Source organism: Canis lupus, chromosome 16, assembly GCF_048164855.1.
Source record: "Canis lupus baileyi chromosome 16, mCanLup2.hap1, whole genome shotgun sequence".
Lineage (NCBI taxonomy): Eukaryota > Metazoa > Chordata > Mammalia > Carnivora > Canidae > Canis > Canis lupus.
In genome coordinates this window covers 47,419,729-47,441,072 of record NC_132853.1, presented here as the reverse complement: position 1 = coordinate 47,441,072, position 21,344 = coordinate 47,419,729, and the positions used below count along the sequence as shown (strand labels likewise).

At 41.2% G+C, this 21,344-nt stretch overlaps 1 long non-coding RNA gene across 1 annotated transcript; it reads left to right on the top strand.

The window, feature by feature from the left end:
- The first annotated feature begins 6,408 nt into the window (after window positions 1–6,408).
- Window positions 6,409–19,861, top strand: LOC140606952 (uncharacterized). The gene is made up of 4 exons (XR_012009165.1): window positions 6,409–6,656; window positions 12,401–12,547; window positions 18,973–19,024; window positions 19,386–19,861. It is a non-coding gene; the product is annotated as an uncharacterized lncRNA (long non-coding RNA).
- Window positions 19,862–21,344: the final 1,483 nt, after the last annotated feature.

The window sequence follows — 21,344 nt, the reverse complement described above, 5'->3', positions numbered from 1 at the left end:
CTGCTGAGCCACCCAGGTGTTCCGAATAAATAAAATCTTAAAAAAAAAAAAGGCAAATACATAAACATTTAAAAAATAAATCTCTTAATCCTCCTTGGAAAAGAAAAACTTATAAAATTACTTTTGGGGGATCCCTGGGTGGCGCAGCGGTTTGGCGCCTGCCTTTGGCCCAGGGCGCGATCCTGGAGACCCGGGATCGAATCCCACTTCGGGCTCCCAGTGCATGGAGCCTGCTTCTCCCTCTGCCTATGTCTCTGCCTCTGTCTCTCTCTCTCTCTCTGTGACTATCATAAAATAAAAATAAAAAATAAAAAAAAATTACTTTTGGGCAACCATCAGAGTAATAATTGATTCATAGAAGAATCATCAATTGATGCTAAAATTAGTGGGTAAAAGCTGGAGGATTAGCAGGATATTTGCACAGTCTTAAAGTATCTCTCCACAAGATATTTATTAATTTTTCAAAGAGAAAATAATAATTTATTTTATTTTTAATTTTTATTTAAAAAGAAGCAGGCTCCATGCACCGGGAGCCCGATGTGGGATTCGATCCCGGGTCTCCAGGATCGCGCACTGGGCCAAAGGCAGGCGCCAAACCGCTGCGCCACCCAGGGATCCCCGAGAAAATAATAATTTAGCAGTGAAGAAAGCTGGCAGACAAAAAAACTAACCAATGGTCAGTGTCCTTATGATCAGTAAGAGGACAAATTGCTACCATATGCCTCCTGATACGATGCGTTGAGAGTGACAGAGCATTAGTTCTAGAGAATTCTGGCCATAAAATTCACAAACTGAACCTAATCACAAGAAAAGCATTAGATGTACTCAAACTGAGAGACATTTCACAAAATAACCGACTCTTCCAAAATGTTAAGGTTATGAAAGACAAAGTAAAACAGAAAATTTCCCAGATTGAAGAGGAATAGAAAGACACACAAGAGATTGCAACACGTGATTTCGGATTATCTTTTGTCATAAAGGACTTTATCTGGGCAACTGGTAAAATCTGAGAAAAGTCTATTGGTTAGGTAATAGTATTGCATGAGTGTTAATTTTTTTTTTTAATTTTGATCATCTTACTGTGACTATGTTGTCACATAAGCCCTTATTGTTAGGATAAAATAAGCTTAAAATATTTACTACAGTGTGTCTTTAACATACTCTCAAATGTTTCAGGAAAAAAATTAATATCCAGAGAATGATAAAATGAATGCAGTAAGATGTTAACTTCCTTTTTTTTTTTTTAAATGTTAACGTTTGAGAAATGTGGGTAAAGGTTGTAGGGTAACTCCTTGTACTGTTTGTTTGTTTATTTATGAAGGCTCCGCGCCCAACGTGGGGATTAAACTCATGACCCTGAACTCAAGAGTCCACACTGTACTGACAGAGCCTGCTAGGTGCCCCTCCTTGTCCTATTCTTACAATTTATTTCTATGTCTGCAATGATGCCTCCCCACCCTGAAAAAGTTACAGAATTTTTTTTTATGATTTTATTTATTTATTCATGAGAGAGACAGAGACAAGGCAGAGACATCGGTAGAGGGAGTAGGCTCCTGGCAGGGAGTCCGATGTGGGACTCTGGGATTGCACCCTGAGCCAAAGGCAGATGCTCAACCACTGAGCCACCCGGGCATCCCAAAGTTACAGAATGTTAAAATATCTTCTGCCTCTGGACATAAAGGCTATATTATCGCATATCATTTGTGGCATTGAGGGCATCTGGTAAAGCTGTGAAACCTGGTCAAGAGGATTTTGAGTTGTTAGAATGTCTTACCTTTATATCTCTTCTCTCTGCAAGACCTATCCTTTTGCATGGGTCTAAGTAGATTTGATTTATATGCAATATGACTTTATAAACTCCACATGTTAGAATGTCCATTTGGCTTTACATATCTTTCAAAAATAATAGTGGCTTAAATGTGATCGAAGTTTAGCTCCTCCTTGAGTAACAGGACTTGGCAGTCATTCCGGGGCTGGTATGGAGGCCCCTTAATCAATAGACACCAATGGCTCCCCCTAGTCTGACTGCTCTGATGCTTGGTGAGCAGCCTCATGATCCAAGCTAGCGGCTACTTAGGCTCCAGACAACACATTCATATGTTAGTAAGAAGTAGGAAGGCGCGAAGAAGGGTGCCCATGCCTCCCTTTGAGGGTTTTTCTGGATGTTCAACATAGCAGTTCTGTTTTTTTCTTTTTCTTTTTTTTTCTTTTTTATTTATTTATTTATGAGAGACAGAGAGAGAGAGAGACAGAGACAGAGACACAGGCAGAGGGAGAAGCAGGCTCCATGCGGGAAGCCCGATGTGGGACTCGATCCCCGGACCCCAGGATCATGCCCCAGGCCAAAGGCAGGCACTAAACCGCTGAGCCACCCAGGGATTTCCCCCTGTTTTTTTCTTTTAAAGATTTTGATTTATTCATGAGAGACACACAGAGAGAGGCAGAGATGTAGGCAGAGGGAGAAGCAGGCTCTCTGTAGGGAGCCTGATTTGGGACTTGATCCCAGGACTGTGGGATTACGCCCTGAGCCACCCAGGCATCCCAGCCTCTTTGTTCAGGGCAACTTCTAGCTGCAAGAGAGGCTGCTGAATCACAGTCTGGGCAGGCATGTTCCACCCAAAGATCAAGGAGGATGAGAATGGATATTGGGGTGTGTAATAAGCCCGCATTCCAAAGCAAGAAGAAAATCATCACTAAAGAAAACCTAACAACTCTGACTCAAGGAATGGTATAGGGACTGCCTCATGGCATATAGGATGTTAGATTTGGGGGTAGGTGGCCTAGTAAATGTAAGCAAAGACAGGCGATGTTTGGAAAATGGAGAAGGACGCCTGGGTGGTTCCATGGTTGAACGTCTGCCTTTGGCTCAGTTCATGATCCTTGAGTCCTGTGATGGAGTCCTGCATCAGGTTCCCCGCAGGGAGCCTGCTTCTCCCTCTGCCTATGTCTCTGCCTCTCTCTCTGTGTCCCTCATGAATAAATAAATAAAATCTAAAAAAAAAAAAAAAAGGGAAGAAAGAAAAGGGAGAAGAAAATGGAAACAATCCTGAGGATGCTCTGGAAAGTAGGACGAAGGATGGTTAAGATCTCTGGTTAAGAGGTGTGGTATAAGTAAGACTCCAGCTTCACAGTGAGGAAGAGGGAGAAGGAAAACAGGAAGAGGAAAGAGGCAAGAAAGGATGAGAGGGGCTAAGCAAGGGTGAGAGGTCAGGAATAAGAGGGGGGAGAGTTCAGGGGTTGTAATTGGCCCGAGGCTGGCTCCTTGGTCTCTGGGGCAGTGGCTTCTGACCTGTCCGTAAGCAGAGCTCCAGGAAGAACAGCTTTATTTGGTACACCATCTAATTCCAGTGGTCATTTGCGGTGTTGGAGACTCCTGACTTCACATAAAGCCTTTATATAACTAAATCAGCTGATTGGACATGATACAAAGGTCAGGAAAAAAAAAATCAGACCACACTGAAAAATCCAACTTGTGTGCAAGTAATGGAATTTTAGTAATGATTGAGAAAGCAACCTGTGGCCCAGCCGCTGTCTTCTCAGACACCAGGGCTGATTATTATGGGGGGTGGGGCGTGATCGTGGCTCTTTGGGGGTCTGCTGAGTATTGTGAAAGCTGGTTATAAGTCTTCTAGTTCCATAAATTGTTATTTTTCTTTTTTTTTTTTTTATGGCCCATTAAAAAAGCTGCCTTACACCCAATATGCATGTCGTTCCTTTCTTGTGAGAAGAATCACAAGGGTTATTTATCTTTCAGCCAAACCTATGGAGTAAAAAGAGGTGTTTAGGTAAAATTAGGTACTTGAAGTTTCCGAGGGAATGGGCAAGTGTGTTCACAAAACACTTCATTTATAGCAAATGTTTATATTATAGCATCCTACAACTGGAAGGGACCCTTTTCTTTGGGTATAAATATTTCTATAAAAGGCTGCAGGAAAAAAAAAATGGGCTGCAGAGATTGAAGTTTGCTTTGTTTACAGGAATTCACTCTACCCCACTCATGAGTATTTCACGATTGAAGACACTTGCCTGTGCCAGTAATTTCAAAATCTAACACTGGTGACTTTTTGCAAGTTTTGCAAAATATTTTGCAAAGCTGGATGCGAATTCCTTTGAAGAGTTTAGGTCGTGGTCAAGAGCTGCTCTCGGGAAATCACTCTCCTGAGTCCCCCAAATGGTTCTTTAGAAAGGCAGAGGGAAACCAAGATACTAACCAAAGCAGTGACAACACAGTGGGAAAGTTCTGGTGTCTCTGAGTCTAGACCCAAGCATTGTGATCAAACAAACTGCTTGGCCTATTAAAAACACACTGAAGGCAACACATTTTTGTTTCGCAACATATGAGAGGGCAGGTTGCCAAGTACTTGGTTATGAATGTGGAATCCATAAAAAAAAAAAGAAAAATCCCTGCACTTTGTCACTCTCCTCATACTGGATTAACCCTAAAGCATCAGAAATCGCAGAAGAAATTGACTCAAGACATTTGCACAGGGAGCTTGCTTTCTTTGCAGCGACTTTATGTAAAGATGTGAAATCAGTTTCCAGGGATTCTTCTGCATATAACTGGCCTGTAGATAAAAAGTGTGAGGAACCTTGAACCTTCCTACTGAAGAGTTACCTTGCTAAGAGAAAGATTAAAATTAAATAGAACAGAAAAAGCCTAAGGGTTGTTTTTTCCCTTAAAGTGAAATTGGACTTATAATTAAAACACACTGTGTTTTGTTTTTTCTTTAAAAAAGGACCTTAAAAAAATTAAAAAAAAATTTAAAAAGGACCTTAGGTTTTTTTTTTTTTTTTTTTTTCCGGTTGGTTCTTAGCCCAAACCTTCATGACTACTTTTATCTTTTGGTAGCAGTATCGAAAGTGTGGAATCCTTATTCATTGAACTGAAGGGACTTTAAAGATCAATTAGTCCAACACCTTAATTTGAAAAAAAAAGGGACACCTGGGTGGCTCAGTGGTTGAGCATCTGCCTTTGGCCCAGGGTGTGATCCCTGCATGGAGCCTGCTTCTCCCTTTGCCTGTGTCTCTGCCTCTCTCTCTGTCTCTTATGAATAAATAAATAAAATCTTAAGAAAAAAAATTTTTTTTTAATTTTAAATAAAATCCACACCATGTGTGGGGCTCCAACTTACAACCTCAAGATTAAGAGTCAAATGCTCCACTGACTGAGCCAGGCAGGCGCCCCTCCAACACCCCAATTTGATGTGCAGGAAGATCCAGAGAAATGAGTAATCAGTCCAAGATCTCACGGCCTTTCAAGACCTAAGCCATCCATCTCTGAGTCTTCACTTTTCCCAGTACCTCCTAACACTTCTAAAGACAAGGCTTGCCAGGTAAGGATTCATCCCTGAACTGTACATTTCTTGCTGTACCTGCTGAAGGAAAGACTCCACTCTGAACATTCAACTATTAGAATATGCGGTTTGGGCTTGTGACCCTCCATTCCAGTTGCAATAGGATCAAAGATGAACATTTCCTCAGACCTCACTCTATTTGGGTGCCCTTTTCCCTCGGAAGAAATCTTGGTTCCCTCGAAAATGCCAAAAATAGGCCAGCAGGGTTTTTCTGGTTTGTTTCGTTTGTTTGCTCATTTGATATTAATTATTAACTGGAATGGGAGAGATGAAAGGCAGGAAGAAAATAAACGGATATTTTCAAATTTCCTACTTTGAAAATGAAACTTTTTTTTAAATATTTTATTTATTTATTCATGAGAGACACAGAGAGAGAGAGAGAAAGAGAAAGGCAGAGACACAGGCAGAGGGAGAAGCAGGCTCCATGCAGGGAGCCCGATGTGGGACTCAATCCCAGGGCTCCAGGATCACACCCCGGGCTGAAGACAGGCGCTAAACTGTTGAGCCACCCCGGGATCCCGACTTTTTTTTTTTTTTTTTTTTTAAAGATTTTATTTACTTATTCATGAGAGACACAGAGAGAGAGGCAGAGGGAGAAGCAGGACTCAATCCCAGGACCCCAGGATCACAACCTGAGTCAGAGGCAGGTGTTCAACCACTAAGCCACCCAGGTGTCCTGGAAATGAAACATTTGAAAGTAGTAAGAGGTAACCTTATAGACTTACTCTTATCAGAGCTATGGTTTGAGATGCCTATAATCCTCAGGACAATCAGTGGGAAAGGCTTTTTCATCATCCCCATTTTACAGATGGGGAAGCTGCCGCACAGGGAGACAAAGGGCTTGCCCGGGTCATTGGATCATAGGAAAGGGCTCTGCTGGAACCTTGCTCTGGAGTCTGTGCCTCTCTGTGCAGACGATGGGACTCCAGGCGTACCATGCTTTATTCTTCTCTGACCTATCCTTAGAGGTATGGATTTTTGCCTTCAAGTTGTCTTCTTCCTCTTTGACAGTTCTGTGGCCTTTATTTCCTTCCTGCTCTGCTGATTCAGGACCCCAGGAAGCCTGGCTTCCTGTCGTGATCAGTTTGAGGACCGCCTGCAGAAATGCAGACTCAGCAAAGCGGCGCTCACCACGGGAGAGCCTGCAAAAGGTCAGGGGGAAGGGAGGCAAAGGCAGCCCCACAGAGGTGCCCTGCATATTCACACACAGACACGCTGGAAGCATCCGGCACAGAGCAGAAAAGGTGGTAGATCTAAGACTGAAAAGCAAAAGCAACAAGGGTGAGCCCGGAGAACATTATGGTAAGTGAAAAAAGCCAGACATAGACACTGCATAGATACTGCATAGATACTGCATGATCTCACTTTCTACGTGGAATCTAAGAAAGTCATAGGGCCAGAGTAGAATGGTAGTTGCTGGAGATGGCAGGCGGGGTGGGGGCAACGGGGAGATATTTGTCAGAGGGCATACATTTTTATAAGTTTCATAAGATGATGAAGCTCTGGGGATCTGATGTATGGTGTAGTGGCTATAGTTAGTGAGACTAGAGAGTACACTTGAAATTTGCTAATAGAGCAGATCTTAAGCGTTCTCATCACCACCATCCTTCCAAAAAAAGGTAACTATGTAAGGTGATGGATGTATTAATTGACTTGATTATGACATTCATTTCACAATAGATACATATGTTATTATTTAGATTTTATTTATTTATTCATGAGAGACACACACAGAAAGGCAGACACATAGGCAGAGGGAGAAGCAGATTCTCTGCAGGGAGACTGATGTAGGACTCAACTCCAGGACCATGGGATCACACCTTGAGCCCAAGGCAGACACTAGACCACTGAGCCACCCAGGTGCCCTAATATATACATATATTAAGTCCTCATTGTACAGTTAAAAAAATCACCTTGTATAATCCTAAAAAAAGCAACTTGATTGGTTTAGGGGTGCCAGAAAATTTTTTAAAATTATTTTTTCAAAATTTTATTTTATTATTTTTATTTATTTATTTAAAGATTTTTTATTTTTTATTTTTTTTAAGATTTTTTTAAAAAGGGATTTTATTTATTTACTCATGAGACACACACACACACAGAGGCAAAGATACAGGCAGAGGGAGAAGCAGGCTCCATGCAGGGAGCCCGACTCAATCCCGGGTCTCCAGGATCATGCCCTGGCTGAAGGGGGCGCTAAACCGCTGAGCCACTCGGGCTGCCCTGGCTGCCCTATTTTATTTTTATTTTTAAAGAGATTTTATTTATTCATTCATGAGAGACACAGAGAGAGACGCAGAGACATAGGCAGAAAAAGCATGCTCCCTGCAGGGAGCCTGATGTGGGACTCGATCCCCAGACCCAGGGATCATGCCCTGAGCCAAAGGCAGATGCTCAAACGCTGAGCCACCCAGATGCCCCTATTTTATTTTTAAGATTTTATTTATTTATTTGAGAGACAGACTGAGAGAGAGCAAGTACGTGGTGGGGAGGGGCAGAGGGAGAGGGAGAAGCAGATTCCCTCCTGAGTTGGAAGTCTGACATGGGGTTCAATCCTAGTATGTCATGTATGTGACCCAAGCAGACACTTAACCAACTGAGCCACCCAGGCATCCCAAGGTGTTTTTTTTTTTTTTTTTCAGTAATTTCTACACCCAATGTGGGGCTCAAACTCATGACCCTGAGACCAAGAGTTGCATGCTCTTCTGACTGAGACAGCAGGGTTTCCAGAAACTTTAAAAGTCTATTTATTTCCTTTTAGAAAAGAATGTACTCATGAAAAAATGTTTCACGTCACTTGACATCCAGGAAATACAAATCAAAACCACAATGAGATACCACCTTATACCAGTCAGAATGGCAAAAATTAACAAGTCAGGAAACAACAGATCTTGGCGAGGATGCAGAGACCAGCAATTGCACTACAATCCAGTAATTGCACTACTGGGTATTTACTCCAAGGATACAAATGTATCCTGAATCTGAAGGGGCACCTACACTCCAATGTTTATAACAGCAATGTCCATAATAGCCAAACAATGGTAAGAGCCCAGATGTCTGTCAACAGTTGAATGGATAAAGAAGATGTGGTATATACCTATGCAATGGAATATTACTCAGCATCACAAAATGAAATCTTGCCATTTTAAATGACGTGGATGGAACTAGATGGTATTATGCTAAGTGAAATAAGTCAATCAGAGAAAGACAGGTATCATCTGATCTCACTCATATGTGGAATTTAAGAATCAAAACAGAGGATCATAGGGGAGGAAAGGAAAAAATAAAACAAGATGAAATCAGAGAGGGAGACAAACCATAAGAGACTTAATCATAGGAAACAAACTGAGGGGAGTGGGGAGACTGGGTAACTGGGTGATGGGCATTAAGGAGGGCAGGTGATACAATGAGCACTGGGTACTATATAAGACTTTTGAATCATGACTTCTACCTCTGAAACCAACAATACATTATAGGTGAATTAACTGAATTTAAATTATAGAAAAGAAACAAATATTTGCCTTTATTCCAAAGGAAAAATAATCTTTTGCTTGTTTGTTAAAGTTTTACATTTTTATTTATTTTTAAATTGGGATAAAATTCACATAAGATTAACCATTTTAAAATTTTTATTTATTTATTTTAAATATTTATTTATTTTTTTAGAGAGAGGGAGAGCACACAGCAGGGGGAGGGGAAGAGGCAGGGAGAGAATCTCAAGCAGACTCCTGGCTGAATGCAGAGCCTGACACAAGGCTTGATCTCATGACCCCCACTTAACTGATTGAGCCCCATAGGTGCCCCAACCAATATTTTTTAAGATTTTATTTTTTATTTTTATCTTAAATATTTAATTTATTTATTTGACAGATAGAGCGCAAGAAAGCCCAAGCAGGGGGAGTAGCAGAAGGAGAGGGAGAAAGGACGCCATGGTGGGACCCAATCTCAGAACCCCAGGATCATTACTTGAGCTGTAGGCAGGTGATTAACCAACTGAGCCACCCAGGTACTCTTAAATATTTTATTTTTAAATAATCTCTAAACTCACTGTGGGGCTTGAACTTACAACCCTAAGATGAAGAGTCACATGCTCCACTGACTGAGTCAGTCAACAGGTTTTATCCAACGTTTGGCTATTATAAGTTATGCTGCTATGAACATTCTTGTGTATGCCTTTTTTTTTAATTTAAGATTTTATTTATTCATGAGAGACACACAGAGAGAGGCAGACATATAGGCAGAGGGAGAAGCATTCTCCCTGAGGCGAGCCTGATGTGGGACTCAATCCCAAGACCCTGGGATCACACCTTGAGCCAAAGGCAGACACTGAACCACTGAGCCATCCAGGTGCCCTTGTACATTCTTAATTTTACTGTAATTAAATTTAGTGTTTTCCTTTTGGTTAGTATTTTTGTGTGTGTGTGCTATTAAAGAAGTCCTTCTTGGGCAGCCCCGGTGGCTCAGCGGTTTGGTGCTGCCTTCAGCCCGGGGTGTGATCCTGGGGACCTGGAATCGAGTCCCACGTCCGGCTCCCTGCGTGGAGCCTGCTTCTCCCTCTGCCTGTGTCTCTGCCTCTCTCTCTATGTCTCTCATGAATGAATAAATAAAATCTTAAAAAAATTATTAAAAAAAAAAAAGAAGTCCTTCTAATCCTTGGGTTGTAAAGAGAGTTTTGGGGACTATCTCCTGGTTCTGAATTGTCCAATATAGTAGCTACTTGTCACTTTTTTTTTTTAACTTTTATTTATTTATGATAGTCACACACAGAGAGAGAGAGAGGCAGAGACACAGGCAGAGGGAGAAGCAGGCTCCATGCACCGGAAGCCCGACGTGGGATTCGATCCTGGATCCCCAGGATCGCGCCCTGGGCCAAAGGCAGGCGCTAAACCGCTGCGCCACCCAGGGATCCCTACTTGTCACTTTTTTTTTTTTTTTAAATATTTTTTATTTATTCATAGAGACAGAGAGAGAGAGAGGCAGAGACACAGGCAGAAGGAGAAGCAGGCATCATACAGAGAGCCTGATGTGGGACTCGATCCAGGGTCTCCAGGATCACGCCCCGGGCTGCAGGCGGCGCTAAACCACTGCGCCACAGGGGCTGCCCTACTTGTCACTTTTGAAATGAGAATTAAAATGAAATAAAATGAAAAAAATCAGTCTCTTAGTTCTTTAACTACCTGCCCTATTGAACTTCTTGGTGGAGGTGGTGACCTCCTAACTGACACATTCCTTATGGCCTGGTAAATACTATGTCCTTTGAGCCTTTCTGTGAGACACAACAAACATCTAGTGAGTCTTGCAATTCAGTGTTCCTAATACCTTTCAACTCACTTCACCTTCTATCACGGCAATACTGGATCCTTACCCGAACATTAAGTCCTGTATCTCCGCAGAGCACTCTCAAGTCAACAAGACTCCTCTTGGGCAGCCCCGGTGGCCCAGCGGATTGGCACCTGCCTTCAGCCCAGGGCATGATCCTGGAGACCTGGGATCAAGTCCCACATCGGGCTCCCCCCATGGAGCCTGCTTCTCCCTCTGCCTATGTCTCTGTCTCTCATAACTAAATAAAAATCCTTAAAAAAAAAAAACAAGACTCCTCTTTACCCAATTTTATCTTCTCCTCCTCCTTTTAAATTTATTTATTTATTTATTTTTAAAGATTTATTTATTCATGAGAGACACACAGAGAGAGAGGCAGAGACATAGGCAGAGGGAGAAGCAGGCTCCTCACAAGAGCCTGATGTGGGACTCAATCCCCGATTCCAGGATCATGACCCGAGCTGAAGGCAGCTGCCCAACCGCTGAGCCATCCAGGCGTAACTTTTAAATTTATTTATGAGAGAGAAAGAGAGACAGAGAACAAGAATGAGCAGTGGGAGGGGCAGAGGGAGAGAGACAGAGAGAATAAGATTTCCCGGTGAGAAGGAAGCCTGATGGGGAACTTGATTCCAGGACCTGGAAATCACAATCCAAGCCAAAGGCAGACACAACCAATTGAGCCTCTCAGGTGCCCCTGTTCTGGCCCCTTTGATCAAGCACTCATAGAATGCAAGTCTCTGGCTGCTGTCACTGCCTACCGGCAAGGTTGCCACCCTTTTGTGGTGTATGGTCCCTTAGCATATCCCTGGCTGGCATATGTGGTGTTATGCTGGTTATAGGCAAAGTGGCTGAGGAGGGGGCTTCTCAGAGGAGCCTATACTCCCTCACAGGGAGAGGCTTCTGCATGGTGTTCCAGCATGGAGTGCTAGCTCTTGCAGGGAGGTTTGGAGATGACGAGCCACTTCTGCAGCACCAGAAGGTTCACACGAGTCTAGAGAGTCAAAATCTTCAGAGCCATTGTCACATGTTTGTATCTCATCTAGAGTCCAGACACAAAAGACTTTGCCTTTGTTGAGTGCTTAATGTCCTTTGGCTTGGTCCTTAGCTTTTTCTGCCTCGCATGGCAGGCGATGAGAGCTTCATTATATGCAACCAAGGGGGCTGGTTTTCACGCCTGGCTTACTATTGCTTATTACATTCTGCTGTGCGTCATCTTCTTGTAGAACATTCATGATGCTTACCAATGGGCCTCCAAATCTCTTTTCTCTGTAGAAGTCTCAAGTGTCTGATATACCACTTTTGCTAGTGCTTTCCCTTTGACCTGTACTTCTCAGGTACCAATATTAAGGCTTGTGCCAGGGGCTGTCTTAAGACCCACCTACTTAACACCAACTCAACAGAGATGGGGCCCTCCTTGGCAGCCTGTTCCAAATCCATCTCTTTGTCTGCTCTCTCAAACTCCTGGTGTCAGCTGTCATGGGTTAGAGTCTTCTGAAGCAGAGGCAGAGTCAGAGGCAGAGTGTGGGGTGCAGGATGTTTATAGGGATAGGTACTTGGGGGAGGAAGGGGAGGCAGCAAGATCTAGGCAAAGGAAGGAGTCAAAACAGTGATGCCAGCCCAACAAAGCTTCAGTCAATAATGTGGCAGAATGTTGCCTTCAGTCTCAAGGGCTTTGGAATGTCCTGTACGAGGTCTTAATGGCACTTTTATGTTCCTGTCCCATTCAGTTACTGGATGTGTGCTGCCCTGGGAGCCATGTGCCTTGAGGCAAGGCAGCTCTGCACCTGAGACAGATCCTGAAGGAGCTGGAAGCTGGAGGCTGTGTGTGGATCACTGCATGGCTGAGCAGAAAGTCCCTTCTTGAGGGCATCTAGGTGACATTTCCATGTCTGTCACGCAGTTGTCTTTAGATTTGCCTTTCTTTCAATAATGTTTAGTTTTACATAGAAGTCTGGTATATTAGACTTATTACTATGTACTCCGTGACATAGTAATTTGACACTGTGGTATCTTTTTCTTTTTTCTTTCTTTTTTTTTAAATTTATGATAGTCACAGAGAGAGAGAGAGAGAGAGAGAGGCAGAGACACAGGCAGAGGGAGAAGCAGGCCCCATGCACCGGGAGCCCGATGTGGGATTCGATCCCGGGTCTCCAGGATCGCGCCCTGGGCTAAAGGCAGGCGCTAAACTGCTGCACCACCCAGGGATCCCTTTTTTTTTTTTTTTTTTTTAAGATTTTGTTTATTTATTTGAGAGAGAGCGAGAGCGAGAGAGCATGTGTGAGAAGGAGCAGAGGTAGGAAGGGGCAGAGGGAGAGGGAGAAGCAGGGTCCCTGCTGAGCAGGGAGTCTGACATGGGACTCAATCCCAGGATCTTGGCATCATGACCTGAGCCAAAGGCCTCACTGACTGACCCACCCAGGCCCCCTCCCCCCAGTGGTATCTTTTTAAGCTTTTTATAATTTATCCGATTATTGCTTTAAGTAGTATATACTATTATGCAGAAATACATTTTATTTTATTTATTTTCAGAAATACATTTTAATATTGATATTAGCAAGCTTCCTAAACTCACTTATTAATTCTGATTATGTACCTGTGGGTTTTTCTATATACATAATCAGGTCATCTTGTGAACAAGGATAGCTCTTCCTTTTCAGACTTACATGTTTTACTTTTTTCTTGTACTAATCACTGCACTGGTTTGGCCCTTCATTATGATGCTGGGCAGAAGTGGTCAAAGCAGGGGTGCCTGGTTGGCTCAGTCAGGGGAGCAGATGACTCTTGATCTCAGGGTTGTGAGTTCAAGCTCCATGTTGGGTGTACAGATTACTTTATTATTATTTTTTAAAAGATTATTTATTTATTCATTCATTCATTCATTCATTCATTCTTTCATTCATGAGAGACACAGAGACACAGAGGCAGAGGCACAGGCAGAGAGAGAAGCAGGCTCCATACAGGGAGCCCAATGTGGGACTCGATCCAGGGACTCCAGGATCATGCCCTGGGCCCTAGGCAGACACTCAACTGCTGAGCCACCCAGGCGTCCCTAGAGCTTACTTTAAAAGAAAAAAAAAAAAAGAAGTGGTCAAACAGGCATCCTTGTTTCTCTTCTAATCCAACGGGAGAACTTTCAATATTTCACTACTTGGTATAATGCTTGTAGGTTTTCGTACACCTACACTTTGTTGGAGGTTTTGTACAACCTTAGATCAAGTTGAGAAAACTCTTTTCTATTTCCACTTTGCTAGTACACATATTTAAAAAAAATCGTAAGTGGTGTCGAATGTATTCAACACTTTCCTACATCTTTTAACGTGATCATATGATTCTTCCCTTTTTGTCCATTAATACGGTTAAGTACACTGAACGATTTTTGACATGTTAAGCCAAGCTAACATTCCTACCATAAGCCCATGTTGGCAGTGAGGTTTTATCTTCGTATACTGCTGTATTCACTTGGCTGGTTGTTTGTTCTGAAGTTTTGCAATCTAAGTTTATGACTGAGATTAGCCTATTTTCTTTTCTTTTTCTTTCTTTCTTTTTTTTTTTTTTAGTTTTTGGTATCAAGGTTATGTGGGCCTCAGAATGAGTTAAGGATTATTTTTTTTTTCTCTCTTTTTTTTTTTTTTAAATTTTTATTTATTTATGATAGTCACACAGAGAGAGAGAGAGAGAGAGAGGCAGAGACATACGCAGAGGGAGAAGCAGGCTCCATGCACCGGGAGCCCAACGTGGGATTCGATCCCGGGTCTCCAGGATCGGGCCCTGGGCCAAAGGCAGGCGCCAAACCGCTGCGCCACCCAGGGATCCCAAGGATTATTTTCTTTTCCTATTCTCTGAAGGAGTTTGTCTAAGATTGGTGCCATTTTTATTTTTAAGATTAAAAAAAAATTTTTTTAAAGTAATTTCTATACCCAACGTGGAGCTCAAACTCACAATCCCCAGATCAAGAGTTGCATCCTTTACTGACTGAGCCAGCTGGGTGTTCCTAAAGATCTTAAATTATAGATGTAATTTTATTTTATTTTTTATGTTTTTAAATATTTTATTTATTTATTCATGAGAGACACACAAAGAGAGGAAGATATATGAGCAAAGGGAGAAGCATGCTCCATACAGGGAGCCCGATGTGGGACTTGATCCTAGGACCCTGGGATCATGACCTGAGCCAAAGGCAGACACTCAACCAATGAGCCACCCAGGTACCCCTATAGATGTAATTTTAAGCAGTAGAGACTACTTAACTGTTATGTTTCTTATTGTGCCAATTTGGCAAACTGTATTTTAAAGTAATTTGTCTCTTTTAATCACATTTTTAGACTTATTGGCCTAAAGCTGCTCATAGTATTGTCTGTCTCATTATCTTTTTAATGATTGAAAAATCTGTAGAAATGTTCCCTTTTAAATTTTTTGGCATTATTTGTGCTCTTTGAAATTGGTTTCACCAAGGGTTTATTAATTTTATTAGTCTTTCCAAAGAATTAACTTTTGACTATATTTCCATTTATTTGCACTTTTATTGTGCTTAATTAGCTGTTCTTTTTCTAACTTTTCATGAAGAATACTGCTTATTCTTGTCTTATTTTCTATTACATGCATTAAAAAAAAAAACCAAAAAACTACACGTTAGCATGGCTCTTACTACATCTTAATGTGAGGATTTAGTTTTTTTTTTTTAAAGATATATTTATTTATTTTATGATAGACATAGAGAGAGAGAGAGAGAGAGAGGCAGAGACACGGGAGGAGGGAGAAGCAGGCTCCATGCTGGGAGCCTGACGTGGGACTCGATCCTGGCACTCCAGGATCACACCCTGGGCCAAAGGCAGGCGCTAAACCGCTGAGCCACCCAGGGAATCCCCAGGATTTAGTATTTTTAAAAACTTTCAGTTTATTTTCTAATTCCCAGTGTGATTTATTTTTTTAAATTCATGAGTTAATTAGGAATAGTTTTCAAATATGTAGGGTTGTTTTTTTTTTTTTTTTTTTTTTACTTACCTTTTTTCTTCTCATTTTCTAGCTTAATTGCATCATTGTCTGAGAATGTACTCTGTATAATTTAGACCATTTGAAATTTGTTGAGACTTGCTATATTGCCTGGCATTTTCATAAACATTCCATGTTCACTTAAAAAGAATTTGTGACCTGCAGTTATGAGTATAGTATTCTATATATATCTATTAGGTAAAGTTTGCTTATTCAGTTGTCCAAATCGATTGCTTACTACTTTTCATCTGTTCTAATAGTTGCTTATACACATTATCTTCTGCTAGAATTGTAGTTTTGTCTCTAGTTTCTTGCAATCCTGTCCATGCTTTTTCTTTTTCTTTTTAGAAATATTTTATTTAAAAAAAAAAAAGAAATATTTTATTTATTTATTTGAGGCAGAGCGAGTGATGGAGAGCCCAAGCTGGGTGGGGGAGGGTGAGTGGGAGATGGAGAAGCAGACTTCCCTTTGAGCAGGGGGCTTCATGTGGGGCCTGATCTTGGGGATTATGGCCTGAGCTGAAAGCAGACACTTAAAGGACTGAGCCACCCAGGCGCTCCTGCTTTTGCTCTATATTTTGATGATATGTGTATTAGATTCACACAAATTTAGAATTGTTATATCTTCTTGGTGAATTAAGCATATTATCATTATGAGTTGTCCCTCATAAACATTTCTAGTAAAGCTTTATGCCATAAAGCCTACTTTCTTTCTTTCTTTTTTTTTTTTTAAAGCCTATTTTCTTTTGGTTAGTTTTTGCATAGAGTGTCTTTTTAAAATTTGTTTTTATTTAAAAACTTGTGGTAAAATAACATAACATAGAATTTGCCATCTTAACTATGAGAAATGTATTTTTATTTCTTTTTATTGTGGTAAAAAACATGTAAAATTTACCAATTTAATCATTTTTAAAGTGTACAGTTCAGGAGTGTTGTGTATTCACACTGTTTGTGAAATTTCTCCAGAATTCTTTCTCACCAAATTGAAAACTATATCTGTTTAACAATAATTCCCTAATCTCTCCTCCCACTAGCCCCTTGGAATTCCCCACTTTTGAATTTGATTAATTTAGGTATATTATACAAATAGAATCATACATAATTTGCTTTTATGGTATTGGTTTATTTCACTTAGCATAATGTCCACAAGGTCCATCCATGTTGTAGCTTTACTTAGTGAGGCTGGATAGTATTCCATTGCATGCATAGGTCATTTTTTTAATCCATTCATATGTTGGCAGATACTTGGGTGGCTTCTATGTTTTTGGTCTTGTGAATAATGCCCATGTAAACATAGGTGTACAGATACCTGTTTGAGGGGCGCCTGGGTGGCTCAGATGGTTAAACATCCAGGTCTTGGGGCAGCCCTGGTGGCTCAGTGGTTTAGCGTCGCCTTCAGCCCAGGGCGTGGTCCTGGAGACCCAGAATCGAGTCCCCTGTCAGGCTCCCTGCATGGAGCCTGCTTCTCCCTCTGCCTGTGTCTCTGCCTCTCTCTCTCTGTGTGTCTCTCATGAGTAAATAAATAAAATCTTTAAAAAACAAACAAACAAACACCCAGGTCTTGATCTCAGGGTCATGAATTCAAGCCCTGCATTGGGCTCCACACTCTGTGTGGAGCCTATTTACAAAGAAACAATCACAACAAAAAAACCTGTTTAAGTCCTTGCTTTCACTTCTTTGGGTAAGTACCTCATAGTGGAATTGCTGGGTCATATGGTAATTCTGTTTAATCTTTTCAGGAACTGCCATAGTGTTTTCCATAGTGGCTGCACAAATTTATATTCCCACTAGCAAAGCACATGGCTTCTTTCTTTCTTTTTAAAAATATTTTATTTACTTATTCATGAGAGACAGAGAGACCAGAGAGAGAGAGAGAGAGAGAGAGAGAGAGAAAGTGTGTGAGAGAGAGAGGCAGAGACAGAGGCAGAGGGAGAAGCAGGCTCCATGCAGGGAGCCCGATGTGGGACTTGATTCCATGACTCTAGGATCACCCCCTAAGCCAAAGGCAGATGCCCAACTGCTGAGCCACCCAGGCATCCCTCTTTCTTTCTTTTCTTTTTTTTTTTTTTTAAGATTTTATTTATTTATTCATGAGAGACATACAGAGAGAGGCAGAGACACAGGCAGAGGGAGAAGCAGGCTCCATGCAGGGAGCCCGACATGGGACTCGATCCCGGGACTCCAGGATCACACTCTGGGCTGAAGGTTGAGCTAAACTGCTAAGCCACCGGGGCTGCCCTTTTTCTTTCTTCTTAAATTATTTTTTAAAAATTTATTTTTTTTTTTTTTGAAAGAGAGAGTGCAGGCGCACAAGCAGAGGGAGTGGTAGGTAGAGGGAGAAACAGGCTCCCTGCTAAGGAGCCAGATGCAGGACTTAGTCCCAGGATCCTGGGATTATGGACGCTTAACTGACTGAAGTACTCAGTCAGCCATCCCCCCCCACCCCCCACCCCCGCCTTTTGATAACAGTTATCCTAATGGGTTTAAGGTGATACTTACTCTGGACTCCAAGAGCTGTTGTCAGAAGCAAAGGGCTATAGGGTAGCCCCACATTTCAGATTTACCTTTCTGTTCTGTTTACCTGGTTGTTTTTCACTGTTGTTAACCTTTTGCGTATGTTCAAGCAGATGTTTTGAAGAATATATTGTCTGGTTTGTTTGGGTGGTCCTCAATGGGAAGGCAGAAGCAAGAGGGTAAGATACCAATAATTTACTACTTAAAAAAAGATTTATATATTTATTTTAAAGAGAGAAAGCATGAGTTGCAAGGGTGGGGGAGGGGAGAGGGAGAGAATCCTTAAGCAGACTCTCTGCTGAGTGCAGGGTCTGACATAGGGCTCAAACCCAGTACCCTGAGATCATGACCTGAGCTGAAATCAAGTTAGCTGCTCAACTCACTGAGCCACCCAGGCACCCTGGATTTACTATTTACTTTTTTTCTCAATGTTACCTCCCACATTCTCTCTCTCTCTCTCTCTCTTTTTTTTTTTTTTTTTTACAAAAGTTTATTTATTTTAGAGGAGGAGTGGGGGTTAGAGGGAGAGGGCGAGTCACAAGCAGACACTGTGCTGAGTGTGGAGCCCAACTCAGGGCTTGATCTCACAACCCTGAGATCAGGACCTAAGCTGAAATGTAGAGTTGGATGCTTAAGAGACTGAGCCACCCAGTACCCCTCCCACATCTATATTTTAAGGGACTTAAACATCCTACCTGAGCACTCACTGGTTCAAATCAATATAAGTTCATTACTTTTTTTTTAAATTAAATTTTAATTCCAGTATAATTAACATACCACGTTATATCATTTTCAGGTGTACAATATAGTGATTCAACAATTCTATACATTTCTCAGTGCTCATCACGGTAAGCCTATTTTTAATCCGCATCACCCATTTCCCACATCCTCCCACCCACCTACCCTCTGGTAACCATCAGTATGTTCTCTATAGTTAAGAGTCTGTTTCTTTTTTTTTTTTTTTTTTTTTTTTTTTTAAGAGTCTGTTTCTTGATTTGTCTTTTTACTTTGCTTGTTTGTTTTGTTTCTTAAACCCCATATACAAGTGAAACACAGTCTCTTTCTCTGACTTATTTTGCTTAGCATTATACTCTCTAGCTCTATCCATGTTGTTGCAAATGGCAAGATTTCATTTTTATTTTCTTTTTAATTTTTAATTATTTATTTATTTTTTAAATTTTTTTTTAAACTTTTATTTATTTATGATAGGCACACAGTGAGAGAGAGAGAGAGAGAGAGAGAGGCAGAGACACAGGCAGAGGGAGAAGCAGGCTCCATGCACCGGGAGCCCGACGTGGGACTCGATCCCAGATCTCCAGGACCGCGCCCTGGGCCAAAGGCAGGCGCCAAACCGCTGCGCCACCCAGGGATCCCCTAATTATTTATTTTTAAAATATTTTATTTATTTATTCATAGACACAGAGAGAGAGAGGCAGAGAGAGAAGGCTCCACGCAGGGAGCCCGATGTGGGACTCTATCCTGGGTCTCCAGGATCACACCCCTGGCTGCAGGCAGTGCCAAACCGCTGCGCCACCGGGGCTGCCCTTTTTTTTATAATTTCTTTTTATTTAAAAATTTTTTTTAAAGATTTCATTTCTTTAATGGCTGATAATCTTCCACAGCTTATATATAACATCTCTTCTTTATTCAATTATCTATCAATGACACTTGGGCTGATACTGTAATTTGGCTATTGTAAATAATGCTGCAATAAATATATCCCTTTGAAGTAGTGTTTTTGTGATTTTTGGGTAAATACCTAGCAATGCAATTACTGGATCATAGGGTAGTTTTATTTTTAATTTTTTGAGGAACATTGATACTGTTTTCTGCAGTGGCTACACTAGTTTGCATTTCTACCAACAGTGAACGATGGTTTCTTTTTCTTCACATCCTCCCCAACACTTGTTGTTTCTTCTTTTTTTTTAATTTTAGTCACTCACAGATACAAGGCAATATCTTACTAAGGTTTTGATTTGCATTTTCCTGATGAAAGATGTTGAGCATCTTTTCCTGTGTTTCTTGGGCACCCATATGTCTTTGTTGGAGAAATGTCACTTCATATCATTTGCCCACTTTTAAAAAAGATTTATTTTATTTGAGAGAGAGAGTGAGAGAGCAGGAGGAGGGGCAGAGGGAGAGGGAAAGAATCTTAAGCAGACTTCCTGCAAAGTGTGGAACACTTGAGGCTTCATCTCAGGACCCCTGGACCATGACCTGAGTCAAAATCAAGAATTGGATGTTTAACTGACCGAGCCATCAAGGCATCCCACTTTGGCCCATTTTTAAATTGGATTATTTGCGTTTTTTTGGTATTAAGTTGTATCTGTTTATGTATAAATTTTGGGTACTATCTCTTTATCTGATATGTCATTTGCAAATATTTTCTCTTGTTCAGTAGATTGTCTTTTAGTTTTGCTGATTGTTTACTTTGCTGTGCAGACGCTTTTTAGTTTGATGTAGTCTCAACAGTTTATTTTTGCTTTTATTTCACTTGCCTCAGGAGACATCTAGAAAAATGTTGCCATGGCCAACGTCAAAGACATTACTAGTTATGCTCTCTTCTAGGACTTTTAAGGTTTCAGAATAGGCAGTAAATTCTTGTTAGATTAAGTGGGGAAAAAAGAAGAAGAAAATTCATGAAAAAAAATGAAAGGGAAAGAAGGGGAGAATGAAGGAGAACTTGGGTGGAATAGAGATAGAAGGGGTAGAAAAGTGGGAGGAAGAAAAGGGGAAGAAAAAAATGAAAACAGGGAACGACAAAATTAAATGGAACTCTGTAGTTTTACCAAAGCCTTCTAGCCAGTGATTCTTTCAGAACCCAGTTTCTGCTTCTTTAGCAAAAACAAACTGAAATGTCTTTCCCATTATCCTTTCTTTGGAAACCATTCACATACTCATGATTGGTTGTGGAAAAGGGAATTCAGTCCTTCACTCAACAAGTAGTTATTAAGTATTTACTGTAAGCTAGGTTCTGTTGTGGGCAGTAAGGATAGACAATAAATGAACAAAACAGATGTAAATCCTTGCCTTCACTGAATGCGCATGCTAGTGGGCTGTAGTAACCAAGGTGTAGTCATTAGGATGCTAGATTTGCTACAGCAAATCCCAAAGTTGTCAGTGGATTACTGTTATAAAGGTCTATTGTCTGCTCAGCTTAGTGTCTGA